Source organism: Lemur catta, chromosome 10 (assembly GCF_020740605.2).
Source record: "Lemur catta isolate mLemCat1 chromosome 10, mLemCat1.pri, whole genome shotgun sequence".
Classification (NCBI taxonomy): domain Eukaryota; kingdom Metazoa; phylum Chordata; class Mammalia; order Primates; family Lemuridae; genus Lemur; species Lemur catta.
The window spans coordinates 10,540,401-10,557,020 of NC_059137.1; the positions used below are offsets into that span (position 1 = coordinate 10,540,401).

Genomic DNA, 16,620 nt, shown 5'->3' on the forward strand with positions numbered 1-16,620 from the left:
GGTAAGATGTGGCCTGGCTGGAGAAAGCCAAGAACAAAAGCCAGGGAACCCAGAGGAGTATTTAGAACAATTGAACACTAGTCTTCTGGTGCCTGGCGGAGGGGCCCACCACAGCCCCCACCTAGCCTGGGTGTCCTGGGAGGGTCTGGCTCCAAGACCACCACCCCTGCCAGGTCCAGCCAGGCTCTGCGGGTCCTCCGATCCTAAAATCAGGCCCGGCCCGGCCCCGGCCCGGCCCCGGCCCCGGCCCAGCCAGGCTGCTTCTCTCCGCGGGCGCCCTGGCCTCGGGCGGGCACGTCGGGCGCTTAGGCCTCGATAATCAACACCCTCGCACACTCCCGCGCACAAATGACACACTCACAGCCACGTAGGCACACCGCTGCCTTCCCAGGCTCACTCCAGTGCACACAAGCCACTCTCGAGCACTCACACACGTGCGCGCGCGCGCACTCCCCGAGACCCGCACACACTCCGCCAAGCGCGGGGCACCGTCCTCGGCCCACAGAGAACACTCCAGCAACGGCTGAGCGGGAGCCATGCCCACCTCCCCGCGCTCACCACGCCACGCCACACCGCACCGCACGCCGGCCGCCCCGACGTGCACACGCACACACGCCGGCCAGCACAAGCCCGCGGCGCGGACGGACCCCGCCGCCACGCCCGCCCGCGGCGGCCACGGACACCCGCGCGTCCTCCCGCGTGCACAGCCTCCCGCGCTGCCCCGGGCGCGCGCCGCACTCGGCCGGGTGTGGGCGACGGCCCCGCGGCCCGGCCCCCGCCCCTCCCCGACCCGCGCGGGCCCGGCCCGGCCCGGCCCGACCCCGGCCCCGGGCCACTCACCGGCGGGCGGGCGAGCTCGGCGGCCGGCGGGAGCTCCGGCGCGCGGACCGGCGGGCGGCCGGAGCGGCGGGTCCCACACGAGTTGGCGGCGCCGCGGCCGCACGCTCGTCCGCTCGGTTCCGCCGCCGCTGCCGCCTGCGCGGGCCGGCGCGCGCGCTCCCGCCCCTCCCCGCCGCGGGGCCGCGCCGCCCCCTGCGCTCGTGCGCGCTGCCGCCACGCAGGCTCCGGGGGTCACCCGGCTGCGCCCTCTCCACGCCCGGACCCTTTCACTCCGCCACGCTTTGGGACGGCGCGCGGACCGCCCTCCCCATTTCAAAGGTGGGGAGACTGAGGCCTAGACCCACACAGCCGGTCCTGGCCAGCATCTCCCCTCTTCGTGGGCTCTAGACACTTAGGATCAGGGTCTGCAGACACCCGTGGACCCCTCCCAGGCATCACTGGCTTCCCCATCACCTAACATTGCTCCTGTCACAGTGCTAGTTATACTGAAATTGGCCCACCAACAAGCACTTATTGTGCACCAGCTGGATGCAGGCACTGAAGGAGGCTCTAAGGGTATCCTGATGATTGAAAGCCTTGCTCCCTGCCCTCAAAGCAACCAGCGCCTCCTCATCTGGAGCTCCCCACTTCCTGTGGCCCCAGGGACCAGCAAGAGTCCATGTGCAGAGGTTTCTGGAAGTAGTAAAATACTCCACTAATGAATGCTTAACACCCCCTCTGCAAGGCAAAGCCTCCATGGGGCCCAAGGGTGGCAGCTCAGTTCCTTGCTTCACCTCCTAAGAGGACCCTAATTCCTCAGAGAGGGGCCACTCCTGGCTGGGACAGGTCCTGTTTCCACGCTTGCTGCCTTTCCTCCACATTCAAAACTGTGCAGCATCCCCAGGAGGGCTAGAACCAGAGACAGTGACTGGCTGTCAGCTGCCCAACGTGTCACAGTGCTGTACTGGGCACAGGGTGAATTCCCCCTGGGCTTCTGTTTGCCCCGTGAGAGAAGGTGCTTCAACTGGCTGTGACCTATTAATATAATAATAGTGACAGCAACTGAGCACCCACTGTGTGTGCGAGACTTGCTGCTGCACATGCTGCCTGCCTGATGGGGTTCAGTCCCAGCTGCTCTCTGAAGGAGGTATGATGCTACCCTCATGCCCATTTTACAGATTGGCTTGATGAGGCTTAGAAATGAAACTTAGAAAAGCAAATTTCTTTTGTTCAAAGTCACCCAGCTGGTAAGTGGTTGGTTGAGCTGGAAGGTGGACCACAGATAGTCTAATTCCAGTGCCCGGTGCCTAATCACTAGGCAGCCCTACCTCAAGAACAGCACAGCCTCGGGCTGCTTGTGCAAGAATGGGGCAGACAGGGTGGCAGCTGGCCCAGAGGAGCCAGCCTAGTCCCAGCTCTTGTGGATAAAAATGCTGACATCACAACCAACAGGGAGGAAATGGATCATTCTGCAAATTGTTTAAGCCATTTAGTTGGAGATCCGTTCACAACCTTGCCTCACGTGATATACACCATAACAAATGTCAGATAGATTGAAAAGTTACATGTAAGAAATAAACATTGCAAAAAATAATAGGAAGAAATAGAAGTTCTGAGACAGTGTATTATTACAGTGTTACTAGCAGATCAGAGATATTGGCCATATTCCTGCAGCGAACAGTTCATTCGCTCACCTGACACATATCTGTGATCACCTTCTGCAGGCAAGGTACTTTTCTAGGCACTGGGATACAGGAGTGAACAAAATATGGCCTTGACTCTCTTGGGGCTCCAGTCTGGTGGGGCAGTGGGAGGAAGACACAGTAAATATCTGGCATTTAAAGGGTAGTAAGTTTGGTAGAAAAAAATAAAGCAGGGAACGGTTAGGAGGACCCGGGGGTGCTTTTCCATGGCCGGTGCTGGAGTAGGCCTCTCTGATGAGGTGACATTTGAGCTGAGGCCTATATGAGGGAGTAGGGGAAGTGACACTGTGTGTTGGGCAGATCCCATGCTCGAAGAACCATCCTAATTAACTACAGAGCAAGAACTGGAGACTCCCCCTAGGAGGAAAAGTGTTGAGCAGTGCCAGAACACCAGGAAGAGAAGGAATGGGCCCCCCACATATCTACTATTTGCAAAGCCATTCCCCAGCCTCACAGAACCCCTTTTATAGCTACTTGTAATGTCTTTATTTTCTAGTTGGGAAACTAAGGCTCAGAGAGGTCAAGCAACATGTCCCAGGTCACACAGCCATTGGTAATCAGCAGAGGTAGGTCTGGTTGCAGGCAAGCTGATATCTGTGGCTGAGTGTCATGTCAGAGGAATAAAGAAGCACCCTCTCCCAACTATAATTCAGGAATGGGAGGGGGCGGGGCTTTACTATCAGCTTCTAGAGCCAGGGGGGGTGCAGCAGCAGGACTTGAGGGATGTGGTGGGAGAAGTCACCCCCAGCCCCCTTTCCTGGCCTTCCTCCTCCTCCCCCCTGTCTTCCTTCCCTCTGGCCTGGGCCCTATGCAGATTGTCCCAGACCCTGGTGACATGCCGGGGCGGGTGGGGGGGGGATCAGGTTTAATCTGCCCAGAGACCCTCAAGTTCCCTGCAGCACCCCTACCACCCTGGCCAGCGCAGGAGTGGAGGGAAAAGGTACGATGCAACCTAAGCCCCACTCGACTTTTGTTTTTAACTCAAAGGAGTTTTTAGTGAGTCCCAAAATGAGTCACCGTGAAGAGCTGCTTCACAAAATGACTCCCAGAACTAGAACCAACGTCTCCCTGTGTGCAGTGCCTGACACACTTCCTCCCGCGGTGGCATTTTGTGAATCTGGTCTGGGAGAAAGTCTCTCTCTGTTCACCCCCAAGAGTTTCAGGACTCAGCTTGTGTCGTTTCATTATTTCTCTGCGTTAGGGAAGAGGAACCAGTGCTTGCTGGGCACGCTCTGTGCACCTGGCTCTGCGGGAGACATTTCATTCTCACAGCGCTGCTGTAGAGAGGGGTCAGGATTTATGTTTTACAGATGGAGAAACGAGGCTCAGGAAACAGCCAGGACTCGAATCCAGGTTTACTCAAGGCCTATATTGTTGTCAGTACTAGGGGGAGTGTGCAGTGGGGGAGAGAGGGGAGGCATGAGGAGGAACTGGAATCAGACCATGTTCCTTTGAAGGCCCTTTGTCCAAATGTCTTCTTGCCAGCTTTCTGGCAATTGTTTTGGTTTTTTGTTTTTGTTTTCTTTTTGTTTTGTTAATTTTTTTTTCTTTTTCTTTTTTTGAGACAAGTCCCCGCTCTGTTGACCGGGCTAGAGTGCCATGGTGCCATCACAGCTCACTGCAATCGCAAACTCCTGGGCTCAGAAGATCCTCCTGCCCCAGCCTCCCGAGTAGCTGGGACTACATGCGTGCACTACCACACCTGGCTGATTTTTCTATTTTTTGTAGAGACAGGGTGTCACTCTTGCTCATGCTGGTCTTGAACTCCTGACTTCAAGTGATCCTCCTACCTTGGCCTCCCAGAGTGCTAGGATTACAGGTGTGAGCCACTGCGCCCGGCCATGATGGGGTATTTGTGGGGAGAGAGTCCCAGTTTTCCCAGGAGGTCTCACTGGCTCTCATCATCTGGGCATGATTATAATAATACCCGCTTTCACTCTGAAAGTGTATTGGTTTGGATGATCCACCTCTATGGTCACCCTGGTTGTGTGCAAAGGCCATTGCATTGGAGGATTCATTTTTTACATGATTCCAAGTATGACATGGGGGCCTCTTGTCTGCTGGGTCCTTCTCCACATGCTGACGTCTGCGTGTCCGGCCGAGAACTTCCACAAGAGTTTAAGCAGTTGAGTTAACGTTTTCAGAAGCAGCAAACCCTGCTGGTTGGGGAAAGAGTCAGGACCCTCCCCACCTCCTTCACAGCTCTCCCTGTGTGACCCTGGGCCAGTTCCCGACTGGCAAAATGGGGGTAGGTCTCCCAGAACCCTGTTGACCTTGACCTTCTAGAATTTCACCCTGGGAAATTTTGGTAAGGATGGGGATGCAGGAAGGTACAGAAGGGCACATAGCGAAAAGTATCTTTTCCAGCGCTGACCCCCAGACACCTGATTCTTGTCCCTGGAGGGAACCAATATCACCAGACATACTCTTCCCAGTGGGTTTTTTGTGTGTATGTGTATGTGGACATGTATGTGTATGCATATATATTTTTTGTATTTTTTTTGCACAAATGATAGCATACAATCCACACTATTACACACCTTATGTTTTCATCACTTCTTGGAGACCATTTCTATCAACTCCATAAAGAGCTTCCTTTTGTATGACCGCAGAACCTTCCAAAATATCTGCATTTAATCCACACTGATCAAGCACCTGCTCTGTGTCCTGTTCTAAGCATTGTGGAGGTAAGAGCAGTTTCAGCCATAGCCCCTCCCCTCGAGGACTTGCCATCTGGTTGGGGGACTGAAGACATCGAAGGGGCAAAGAAGATCAATCTCTCCACTGGTCCCCATACTCGTGCGTGAGGTTTGGCTTTGGGGTTAACATTTTTTTTATTCTTTGCTCCAGGCATCTGTAGGGTTCTTGAAAAGAGCCCAGACATGGGTCCTTTTGAGGCTTGAAGAAAGCCAGTCTGTCTCTTCTTCACAGTGCAAATTCCTGCAATCCACTTCCCCATTCTGGGCCTCAGTTTCCTCATCTGTAAAATGGGGACAGTCAGCTTCTCCTGCAGAATCGGAGTGGTTACATGATACCATATTCCTGAAAATGCTTGGTGAGCTCAGTGAAGAGTTGAACGCTGTGCTCCAGGGCTAGCAGCTGAGGCCAGGCTCTAAGATATAACACACTAAGTGCAGGGTGTCCTCACTCTTCCTGTGGGAGGGAAGCATTTTATAAGCCTTTCCTGCTTTGCTGATCGTGTGACAGGGCCTGCTAAATGGTTATCTACTCCCGCCTTTGGCAGGACTGCTGCCACCTCTGAGTTCTGGCTTGACAAGGTAGACCCCACACCCAGTAGGCCCCTGGAATGTGGAAACAACCAAAGTTAACCATCGTAAATTAAGGCAGGGAGGGCCTTTGGGGATTATCATTCCAACCTACACTTCACAGATAGGACTTGCTCAAGGCCATGCAACCAGCAAGAGGCAGAAATGCATGTTTCCACATCCCTGCCCCTCCCTGAACTTCTCTCCACCACCCTCCAACACTTGCTGTTTCAACGAACAGATTCAAATTCTAATGACCCACGACAAGCACCAAGGACTGCGCCTTTCTTAGCTATGCTTTGAGGTGGCAATTGTCGCCCATTTTACAGATGAGGAAAGTGAGACTCAGAGACTGTTAATACTGAAATATCAAAGGAATTGGCTCTATGTCAGTCCCCGATAGAAACACTCAAAACCGCTGTGCTCCGCAGTGAAAGAGTTGGCGGTTCTGGCTGCTCAAGGACAACAGACATGGCAGTGGGGAACTGTGGGGTGCTACTTTGGCCTCTGAAGGAATTTCATAAGCTCACAAAACACTGGGACTGTGGCCCTGCTTTGCTTTGTGGACACTTGCTCTCTCCTGATATTGAGTTGAATGAGACTGTCTCTCTTCACCCCTGTGGTGGGGGTGGGGGTGGACTCGCCTTGCCCTCCTGCACCTGCCCAGAGCCTGGCACAGGGAAGACCCGAGATGGGTGGCATGACAAGTCCCTGCACACCCAGGAGGGTCCTGGGTAATGCCTGCTGTCCTGGCATAATTAATGCCAGTGCCCCCTTTCACACTCAGAAGTGTCCTGGATTACACAATACATTATATGGCCACCCTGAACTTCATGAAGCAGTAACTGGCCAGGTGAATCAATAAATGAGCAAATAGATCATCTTAGTCAGGCACTGAGTTCTGCGCTTACATAGTACACGCATCAGCTCCGTGATGGGGGTATCGGTGTCTCTGATGAGAAAATTTGTAGATGAGAAAATTGATGCTTCGAGAGGCTAGCCAATGTCTCCAAAACACTTCGTAAGGGAGTGGAGGAATAAATGAACCGAGTCAGCTGGGTCTCACTCTGGTCGTATTTCTCTCCCAGGCATCCAGGTAACCCCTAAGTTTTGGGAGATAAGTGAGGGGATCCAAGCACCCTTCCTGAAATTCCTGGCACCTGTGGCTGAGGTGCGTGTCCTCCTCTGGGTTTGAGGCCCCGTCTGCATGCCCCCCAGGGCTGGCTGCTCTCAAAGGAGACGGAGGCAAGGGGCCCCTTGGATTTAGGGCCGATGATGTCATCTGTCCATCAACCCCAAATCCCAAACTCGGGGCAAATGCTCCAAAGGAAGGGATGAGCATTGGCTGTGGGTTTCTCAGCCCTGTCCCCCATTTGCTGGGAAGGGGGATAATTTTTCCGAGCATCAGGACACACTAGGCTTGTCTTCGGGGTGGGGTGGGAAGGAAGAGGGCAGGAGCGGGGGACCAGAGAAGGTGTGATCAGTTTTCTTTGAGAAGGGGCTCGCAGAGGTCTGGGCACTGCCACTCCCGACCCCCAGCCCCAAACCAGCCTCCACACCAGGAGTGGAAGCGGCAGCACGAGTGAGCCCTGCGTGGCCCAGCGCTGCAGGCTTTGGGCTCTGAGCCAAGTTGCTCACCCAGACCCTGGGGCGGATGGCCATTTGACCCCACGCATTCTGCCTGAAGCCTGTTGCCAAGTACCACAACCCCTGCTCCACAGCCAGCCTCCCAGAACTGGGCGGGGGCCAAGAGGTCTTGGCAGAAACTCAGCCTTGGAGCCAATCAGAGCAGGGTCCAAAGCTGGGCTCCGCCACCTCCTAGCAGCATGGCCTTAAACAAGTCACTTCACCTCTCAGAGCCTCAGTTTCCTCATCCGGAAATTAGTGATAACATCTTTCTCAGAAGGTTAGGTTTCACTATGGGAAGACAGCAAGCCAGCGTTTAGCTGAAAATATTAACACTAATTGTTTATGGAGCTCAGAGCCTGGCATTGTACATTTTCTATATATCATCTCATTTAACTACCCCAGCAAGCTATGGGGGGGTGCCAGCACCATCTCCCATATTGCTGGGTAGTTGCCTCAGTTTTCCCAGCTGACAAAAACGTCTCAGAGAGGTAAAGTGCCTTGCCTAAGGTCACACAGCTGGGACATAGGGAAGCTGCAATTCGTAATAGTTATTCAGATACATGTAGCTGGCACAGCTAGCCCCAGAGTCTTGCTGAGATTCAGAAAACAATACTCCAAAATGAAGGCCTCAGAAATAAAACTTTTCCTCTGACCTGCCCCTGCCTTCCTGTCTCTCCGTCCCATTCTCCCCCGAGGCTAGTCATAAAACCTGGACTCTCTCTTCCCCAAGGCGGGTCATAGAAACCAGAACCCCCTTTCCCCAAAGCCGGCTATAAAACCAGAAAATATTACTTAACTTTTCCTCCTCCTTTCCATGTAAAAACCGGCCATAAAGAAATCATCTGACCTGCCTTTTTGACTGTGGGTCATAAGACCCCCGTTCCAGATTGGGCCCTGCCCCACGCCCAGCAGGAAGGAATGCTGCTCGGAGAGGCCGGAAGAATCCAGAAAGACAGGCCTTGCTGGGTTTCCCCGCTCAGTCCATCAGCATCAGACATACCCTTTCTGTCCAGTCATATTTCTACACAACTGTCCATACTTTGTCGAACCTAAGCATAAAAATGGGTAACTTCCCCTCCATCTCTGGGTCTTCACTCTGAAAGCTCCCATGGACACGTTAAATACATGTTTGCCTTTGCTCCAATCAGTCTGCCTTTCGTGAGCTGCTTTTTCAGAGGGAGCTTTCCCTTCACCCCATAGTCTCATCTGGAGAATAAGTGTAATAATCCCACGAGCCACTTCCCACTACTGGCAAGTCCCATACTACAGGCCTTTATTTAAAGAAAAAATAAATCCCTCATTTGCAGCATTTGCCGATTTCTGTGGTGTAAAATACTCCCACCATGGCTGATATAAAGCTACCAACAACTGCCTTGCAATTCCCAAATATTTAACCAGCAGCTCTTATTTAACAATCAGCTCTTGCCAGCCAATGCAAACCAGCTCTAGCATAACACTCGTCCTATCTCTGCCCCTCCACCCCTCTAAAGGGATAACCCTGATCTCAGAGCCTTGAGATTCAATTTTCCTTTGCCAAGCAAGAAGGCAGGCAGCCAGTACTGTCTGCCCACCGTGTGCCAGGAACTATGCTGTCGCCCCCAGCCTGGGCCCCCTTTTAATCTTAACAACTCATCAGTGAAGGTATTTATGATCTGCATTTAACAGGTGGGGAATTCAGGCTCAAAAAGGTAACACTGGCCAAGGTCACCTAGAAAGGAAACCCCAGAGTTAGGACTCACACCCACGTCTGCCTGACAAGCCTCTTCACGCTGAGTCAATTTCTCCATCTGTAAGAGAAGGAATTGGACAAATTAATTTCTAATGATCCTTTGGGGCCTAATGAGCCACAATTTTAAGATTCCAAGAGTGTGGTGGGGTGGGGGTGGGGACTTACTTCAATGGAACGAATAAATCCCCGAAGGAAGAATTTCATACCTTACCAGGGAGAGGGGTGCAGGAGCGGAGAGACTTGCAACTGTACCGGGGCGTATGTACCGTGATGCTGGGGAACCTACCTGGACTCGAACCTCAGCCCCTCAACTTCCTGGCTGTGTGACCCTGGGCTAGTAGCTTCACCTCTCTGGTTTATTTTGGTCCTGCTAGTAGTCTGCCCTGTTGTTCTAAAAGCCTAAAAGGGCAGGGAAGGGTCCCCAGCATGAAAACCTTCGCACCTGGTAGACATGGCGAAAGTTCTTCTCCCTTGACAAACCATCTTGAGTTCGTTCCTTTTCCAGCCCTATCTCCCTATGTGAATTTAGCAAAAGCCAATGCTTTTTCTCCCTGGCCGAGAAGCCCCGAGCAGCTGAAAGGGGAGGGGGAGGACTGTGTGGTTTCTGTTTTCAGCGGCAGAAGCCAGGCCCCTGCCTGTCCCCCTCCGTCTGGGCCCATCTCCCTCAGGCCTGCACCGGTTAGCTGGTCGGCTCAGGTTTCCGAAGGCCTGTGTTCCCAGAGGGGGCATTAAGGATGGAGGAATGCAGGCCCTGCCTGTGACGTGTGAGGGGCTGTGCAGAGAAGCGGTCTGGGGGAGAGCCCCCCCACCTGCCAGCTGCAGCCCAGCCCAGCCCCCACTGGAGAGCAAGAGAAAGGAAGCGGAAAGGAAAGCGATCCAGCAGGCTCTCTGAGGACTTCCTGCACTCCCAGGTTAAGAATTCGTGTGTGTGTGTGTGTGTGTGTGTGTGTGTGTGTGTGTGTGTGTGTGTGTGTGTGTGCGCGGTGGGGGGGGGAGGCAGGGGAGCCTGAGCCTTTTGGAGAGTACGAAGGTGGTGGTTAGTTGGGGCCTTGAAACAACCACTCCGGGTCCAGTGCAAGGGCACGTTCGGGTATAGATGGCTGGGCTTGGGTGTTTACTGAGCAGCTACTGCCTTCTAGGCATCATAAAAGCCCTTTTACCTATGTAACCCAACTATAAGGGGGCCTTCCTGCTCCCAGCCAAAGACCAGTCTCTGCAGAAAGTTACAACCAAGAAAAAAAGGAAGCAATGAACCAGTAAGCAGAGGCGTGGGATTACAAAACATTATCCAACCCCATCCAACTCCCAACTGCTGCAGAGCAAAGCAGCTCCTTACTGAGGTTCTTTGGGGATGCCGGAGAAGGGGCTAATCAGTTTCCTTGGGGGGTTTTTGGTTTTTTGTTGTTGTTGTTGTTGTTGTTGAGACGGAGTCTCACTCTGTTGTACTGGGTAGAGTGCAGTAGTCATTGTAATTCACTGCAACCTCCAACCCCTGGGCCCAAGCAATCTTCCTGCCTCAGCCTCCTGAGTAGCTAGGACTACAGGTGTGCACCACAACACCTGGCTGGGTTTTTTTTCTTTTTGGTAGAGACAGGGTCTCACTCTTGCTTGGGCTGGTCTCAAACTCCTGAGCTCAAGCAATCCTCCTGCCTTGGCCTCCCAGAGTGCTAGGATTACAGGCATGAGCCACCGCCTGGCCGAGGGGGGCTAATCAGTACATCCCACAGACAGGCTCCCCAAAGCCTGCCTGACACACCACCGTCTCTCTCCAAAGGCTGTGCCCCCCTCCCCCCACACCCGCTCTCATCTCTCCTCAACTGCGTCCCCACCTCTGTCCGCCTGGATTTCTGAGTCTCTGCTCATCACTGGGGCATCATAAACTCTGGCTTTCTCAGGACGGCCCAGGTTTATGGCTGTTTACTACAAACAGTGCCCCTTTCATGCTCAAAAGTGTCCTGGGAGAACCATAAATGACACGGTCTTCCTCCTCACTTGCCACTGACCTCCGGTTTCTGCCAAGGCCCTGCCACTGAGCAGGCTGGCAAGTAAAGGACACACCTCAGTAGGCGAGGGAGGCAGCAGGGCTCTCCCACGGCCACCATGCAGTACTGAGCCCGCCAATCAATTCCCTATTCTGTAGATGAGGAAACGAAGGCCCAGAGCTTAGCACCTGCTCAAAGTCAAACATCCAGTATGTCCCAAAGCTGAGATTCAAACTCAGCTCTGCCAGAGTCTGAAGTCCTCGCCGTTCCCACGATGCTGGGTCGGCGTGGCTGGCAGGAGAGGGTCAGCTTGGGACGCCCTGCGTTTCCAAGGGAGAAATCAACAGGCTCCCTCGTGCTGCATGTGGAGACCCTGAGGCCCAGAGAGGGTCTGTCCCTTACTCAAGGTCACAGTGCATCAGCAGCAGAGCTTGTGTTAGAATCTCATTCTTAAAACGTCCCTGAGTTTTTCCTGAGCAGACCAGAAGCCTCAGTGCCACTCCAGGGGCAGGACGTGGAGCCAGGGTCACTGGCGTATCCACCTACCACTGTGTTGGTCCTGCCCATACGTCTGAGTTTCTGCCTTAATTTTCCTGCCCAACAGACTCTCTAGAACCCTTTGACTCTCTAGAACTTCTCTTCCTGGCCCACCCTTGCCAGCCCCTCTCCAAAGAGCATGCAGCCTGGGCCCATACCCTTAGTAGGGGGCCCCAAGTAGATGTCATGGGCCCAGGAGAAGAGGAGCATCCAGACCTTGGAAACCCCCACTGCAGTGCCCGTTCATCTGAGTCAGCAGTGTGGAATGCCACATCTGAGAGGTCCTGTATTACCCAAGCTTAGTGGCACTCAAGACCCTCTCTGCTCTCATCTCCTACCCCTGCCCCCATCCTATGCTCCAGCCATACCGTTCCAAGTATTCCATGCTTCTTCTGGTCATGAGGCTTGAGCACATGCTGTTCCCTCTGTCTAGAGTGCCTGTTCTTCCCCTGTCAGAAGAACTCCTATTCATCTGTCAGGACCAAAATCAGATGCCCCTTCCCAAGGCGTTAATAATCAGCTAGTAGACAATGAGGGGTCCTATGGATTGTTTATAGCCAATGTCTTTTCTGATTGGTCAGTGACTGCGAGAAACAGGTTGTTAAAGAGTTAGACTTCACCCCCAGCCTCTCCTCCTGTGAAGTCTTCCCTGACCCCAGGCAGGGTCCTCCTTCTCCCCCCCGGGGCCCCGTGTGTATCCTCTGCTGCAGCCTCTTCCATGAGCTGCCCCTGCCTGGGCTGGCGCTGCCTGCCTCCCTAGACTGTGAGCTCCCGAAGGGCAGGGACCCATGGCTGGTCCAACATGGCATCTCCCCAGGGCCAAGCCAGCGCCCAGGCAAGAGCACTAGCACTTTGGGCACAGGGTCTACTCATTGGAAGGGGGCTGCTAGAAACTGAGGCAATGCTGGGAAACTTCATGATAACTCCCATTCCTTGATAGGAAGTGGTTCCCATGGGCTGTCGTATCACCATGTGCCCTTGTAGCAGCTCGTCCCTTCCATCTGATAATTATCAGTCCCATTTTACAGTAGGAGAAACCAAGGCACTAAGAGGTGAGGGACATTGGCCAAGATCACACAGCAAGTAAGGGACGGGAACTAGGATTTGAACCCAGGTCTAAATCTGAAGTTCCTGCTCTTTCAACGGAGTCTCTTTGAACCCCAGGCAGCTGTGTTAGGGCAAGCAAGGACAGTCTTAGCCTAGGGGACTCTCCCAGGCCTGCCAGACCCCTGCCAGGACAGAGAGGGGGTCGGGCAATGAACACAGGTTCCTCTGTTCACATGCAGGGGCCAGGAGGGCTGCACAGGATGGGTCGACCCTTTGCCCCGAGCCCCACTTCTCCAAATCAATCTTGGCCTTTAGCTACCATTGGTGTAAATTCCAGATAAAGATACTAGGAAGCAGTTTTGCAAGAGATGTGGGATTTTCCAAGACAAACCAAAAAGTGGAGACACAAATGTCCCCCCCCCACAGGGTCACATTAGCACTGCCCACTGAGAATGTCCTCTCTGACCCAGAGACCACCCACATGTCGGACTATTGGTTGTTCTCAAGGGGACTTCAAGGTGGCTTGGTGGAGCCAGCCCAAGCCTTGAGCCATAAGATCGGGGTTCAAATCCTGAACCCGATGCTTAACTTGCCCTGTGACCTTGGCAAGCCACTTTACCTTTTTCACCCTTGTGGGCTTTGTAAACAAAAGGATTGTTGGGAAAATTAAATGGGATAGTAAGTGCCAAGTACCTGGCACAGGGTTAATGTTCCCTCCACAAATGGGGGCTGAATAAGAGTCTAGAACGACCCTGTCCCTGCAGAGAAAGTCCCTGCTCCCCTTTCCTGCCAATCTCGGTAACCTACGAATTCCCCACGTAAGAGCACCACTGTCTTCTTGCCTTAATACGATCAGTCTAACCTCAGGTTCGTGGGCGGGGAAAGCACAGTTTCCCCTTTCCTCTGCAGTCCGGAGCTTTTGCCCTCCAAGCCCACGTGGGAGGCCTTGGGCTTCTTTTAGATAAGATAATTGCTCAGGAGAAAGTCCCTGTACCCTGAAAACCCTAGAAACCTGAGTCCTGCCACCTTCACCTCCGTGTGGTTTGGACTCACACTCTTCAGAACTTGGCTGAGCTACAAACTCAATATCTGAAAATTCTAATTTATTGAACACAGAAGTCACGCCTGAGGATGCACTACTGCCTTCCTGTATGCAGTCAGCTCCCCACGCATGTTGAAAATGGGTCTCCCTTTGTGGAATCGCAAACTCCACACCACTTCTCAGACACCTCGTAGAGCCAACTAAGGGACAGTCTCCCTGAAATCCCACCACGCTCCAGGAGCTGAGCAGGCATTTCGTGTGGAAGATTCTACCCTGTGCTTCACAGACCACAAGGCCAGCTCACACCCAGAGTCTCACCTGCAATGGACGGGAGAAGCTTTATTGTCCTCATTCTCTAGTCTGGGAAACTGAGGCCCACAGGGTGGAGGAGGCTCACCTCAGCTCCGGCACAGGGTCAGGACAGAGCAGGGCTGGAGTGAGCTCTCTAGTGTCCCTGTGCTCGCTCCAATCTTAAGGCAGAGTTTGTAACCTTTCCCCGCAGCTCGGAAAGAGTCCCCCTGTGCTTTCTGTCGTCTGGGCTCCCTGCAACAACCGTGGGACATGCCAGCTCCTGAGAATGACATCCAGGGGTCTCCTGTGCTGGCCTCTGTTGACTTCTCAGTGCCCACGCCACATTCTCCTTGGGCTGCAACCCCATAGGACACCCTTCCAGGCCCCCAACTGTGACCTAGAATTGTTGTCCAGGTCAACCCCTCTGCCTCAAAGCTGCTAATGAGCTTGGGCACGGCGGTGGCCTGGGAACGAGAGTTATAGATGGGAGAGTGTGCACGGGGGCTGGGCTAGGATGAGACAGGCCAGAAGCCCACGGTGCAAAATGTAAGCACACGATTCCTCAAGAAACTGACCATAGAGCTACCACCTGACCCAGCAATTCCACTCCCAGGATATCTCCAAAGAATTGAAAACAGGTGTTCTAATAAAAACTTGTACACGAATGTTCATAGTGGCATTATATGTAATAGCTGGAAGGTGGAAACAATTCAAATGTCCATCAACAGATGAATAGATGAATAAAATGTGGTCTATGCATACAGTGGAATATTATTTGGCCATAAAAAAGAATGAAGTGCTGACACACGCTGCAACGTGGCTGGAACACATGATGGTGAGTGAAAGAAGCCAGTGACAGAAGACCACATATTGAATGATCCCACTTATGTAAACTGTCCAGAATAGGCGGATCATAGAGACAAAGGGTAGATGAGTGGTTGCCAGGGGCTGGGCGGCGGGACATGGGGAGTGACTACTAAGGAGTACGGGGTTTTCTTTTGCGCGATGAAAACGTCTTGGAACTAGATAAATGTGATAGTTCCACAACATTGTAAATATACTGAACTGTGTATCTTAAGATGATGGAATTGGCAAATTTCACGTCCTGTGTATTTCACCCTGGGGGAGGGGTGGGAACGTGAGGAAGCGCTCACTTCCAGGACCCAACCGGCACTCGCACGCCCCGGGGTGAGCACTGCTTTGTGTTTTGTGCCCCGGGCACCTCACTCACGCCACCCTAAGCCGGGTCCTGGCGCCCACAGCCTGCCCTGTGGTTAAAGAGACTTGGTGTTTGCCTGGGGGCTTTTCCTGCGCCCGCCACCTCCCAGGGGAAGCTCTTCTCTGGCGTTCAGGTCAGCCGCAGCATAGGGACATTTGAGGAGAAAAGGCAGAGAGAGGGAATCGGGAACAGGAATTGCTGGGGAACAACCAAGAAATACTTGCTGGGGAGGAAGACTATGGAGATAGGAAGTGGAGAGTGAGAGGAAAGAAAAGAATAGCCAGGCTCAATTTTTTTAGAACACGAGCTTTATTGAGACGTAATTCACACACCATACCATTCATCCACTTCAAGTGCGCAGTTCAGCAGGGTTTTTTAGGTGTGTGTACAGTCACAGATATGTGCACCCGGCACCACGGTCCGTTTTAGGATGTTTTCATCACCACAAGAGAAATCGCCCTTCCCTCACCCAGCCCTAAGCAGCCACTTACCTACTCTCTATCTCTCCGGACTTGCCCGTTCTGGAAATTTCATATAGATGGGATCAGATAATTATGCGGTTGTCTGTGACCAATTTCACTTGGCACAACGTTTTTCAACGTTCATCCATTAACTAAATAAAAAACTGCCACACTGTTTTCCAACGCGGTTGTACAATTTTGCATTCCTGCCAGCAACGTATGCTCTGGCTGCTCTACATCCTCACCAGCACTTGGTATTGTCAGAATTTCACACTTTAGCCATTCTGTAGCTACGGAGTGCTAGGGCGTTGAGGCTGGAATTTGCGTTTACGCAGTGAATAATGACCTTGAACATTTTATGCCCTTATTTGCTGCCCCTGTGTCTTTTTTGAAGTATCTCTTCAAGGCTCTTGCCTATTTTATTATCAGGTAGTTTGTCTTCTTACTATTGAATTATGAGTTATTTTTAGATTCCAGATACCAGTTATTTATCAGACATCTTCTCCCAGTCTTTTGCTTCTCTTTTTATTTTCTTAACAGTGCCTTTCATAAAGCAGAAGTGTTAAATGTTGAAGTCCAACTTATCAATTTTTGTCTTTTATGGTTTATACTATTTGCATCATGTCTAAATCTTTATCAAAGTCACAAAGATATTTTCCTGTATCACCTCTTAGCAGTCTTATCGTTCCGTATTTTACATTTAAGTCTATGAGCCATTTGAGCTTTTATATGTTGTGAGAGGTAAGGGTCGAGGTTCTCTCGTTGGATATGGATGTCTGATTGTTTCTGCACCATTTGGTAAAAAGATTATTCTTTCTCCATTCAATTACTTTGGTCCCTTCGTCAAAAATCAACTGGCCGAATGTGTATCGGTCTATTTCTAGACTCTATTGTG

General features: G+C 52.5%; 1 protein-coding gene across 1 annotated transcript in view; it reads right to left on the reverse strand.

The window, feature by feature from the left end:
- Positions 1–980, reverse strand: part of NEK6 (NIMA related kinase 6) — an 80,349-nt gene extending 79,369 nt beyond the window's left edge. The window contains exon 1 of the mRNA XM_045563117.1: positions 841–980. The gene's annotated coding sequence lies outside the window, so the exon portion shown is untranslated. The remainder of the gene's footprint in view (positions 1–840) is intronic.
- Positions 981–16,620: the final 15,640 nt, after the last annotated feature.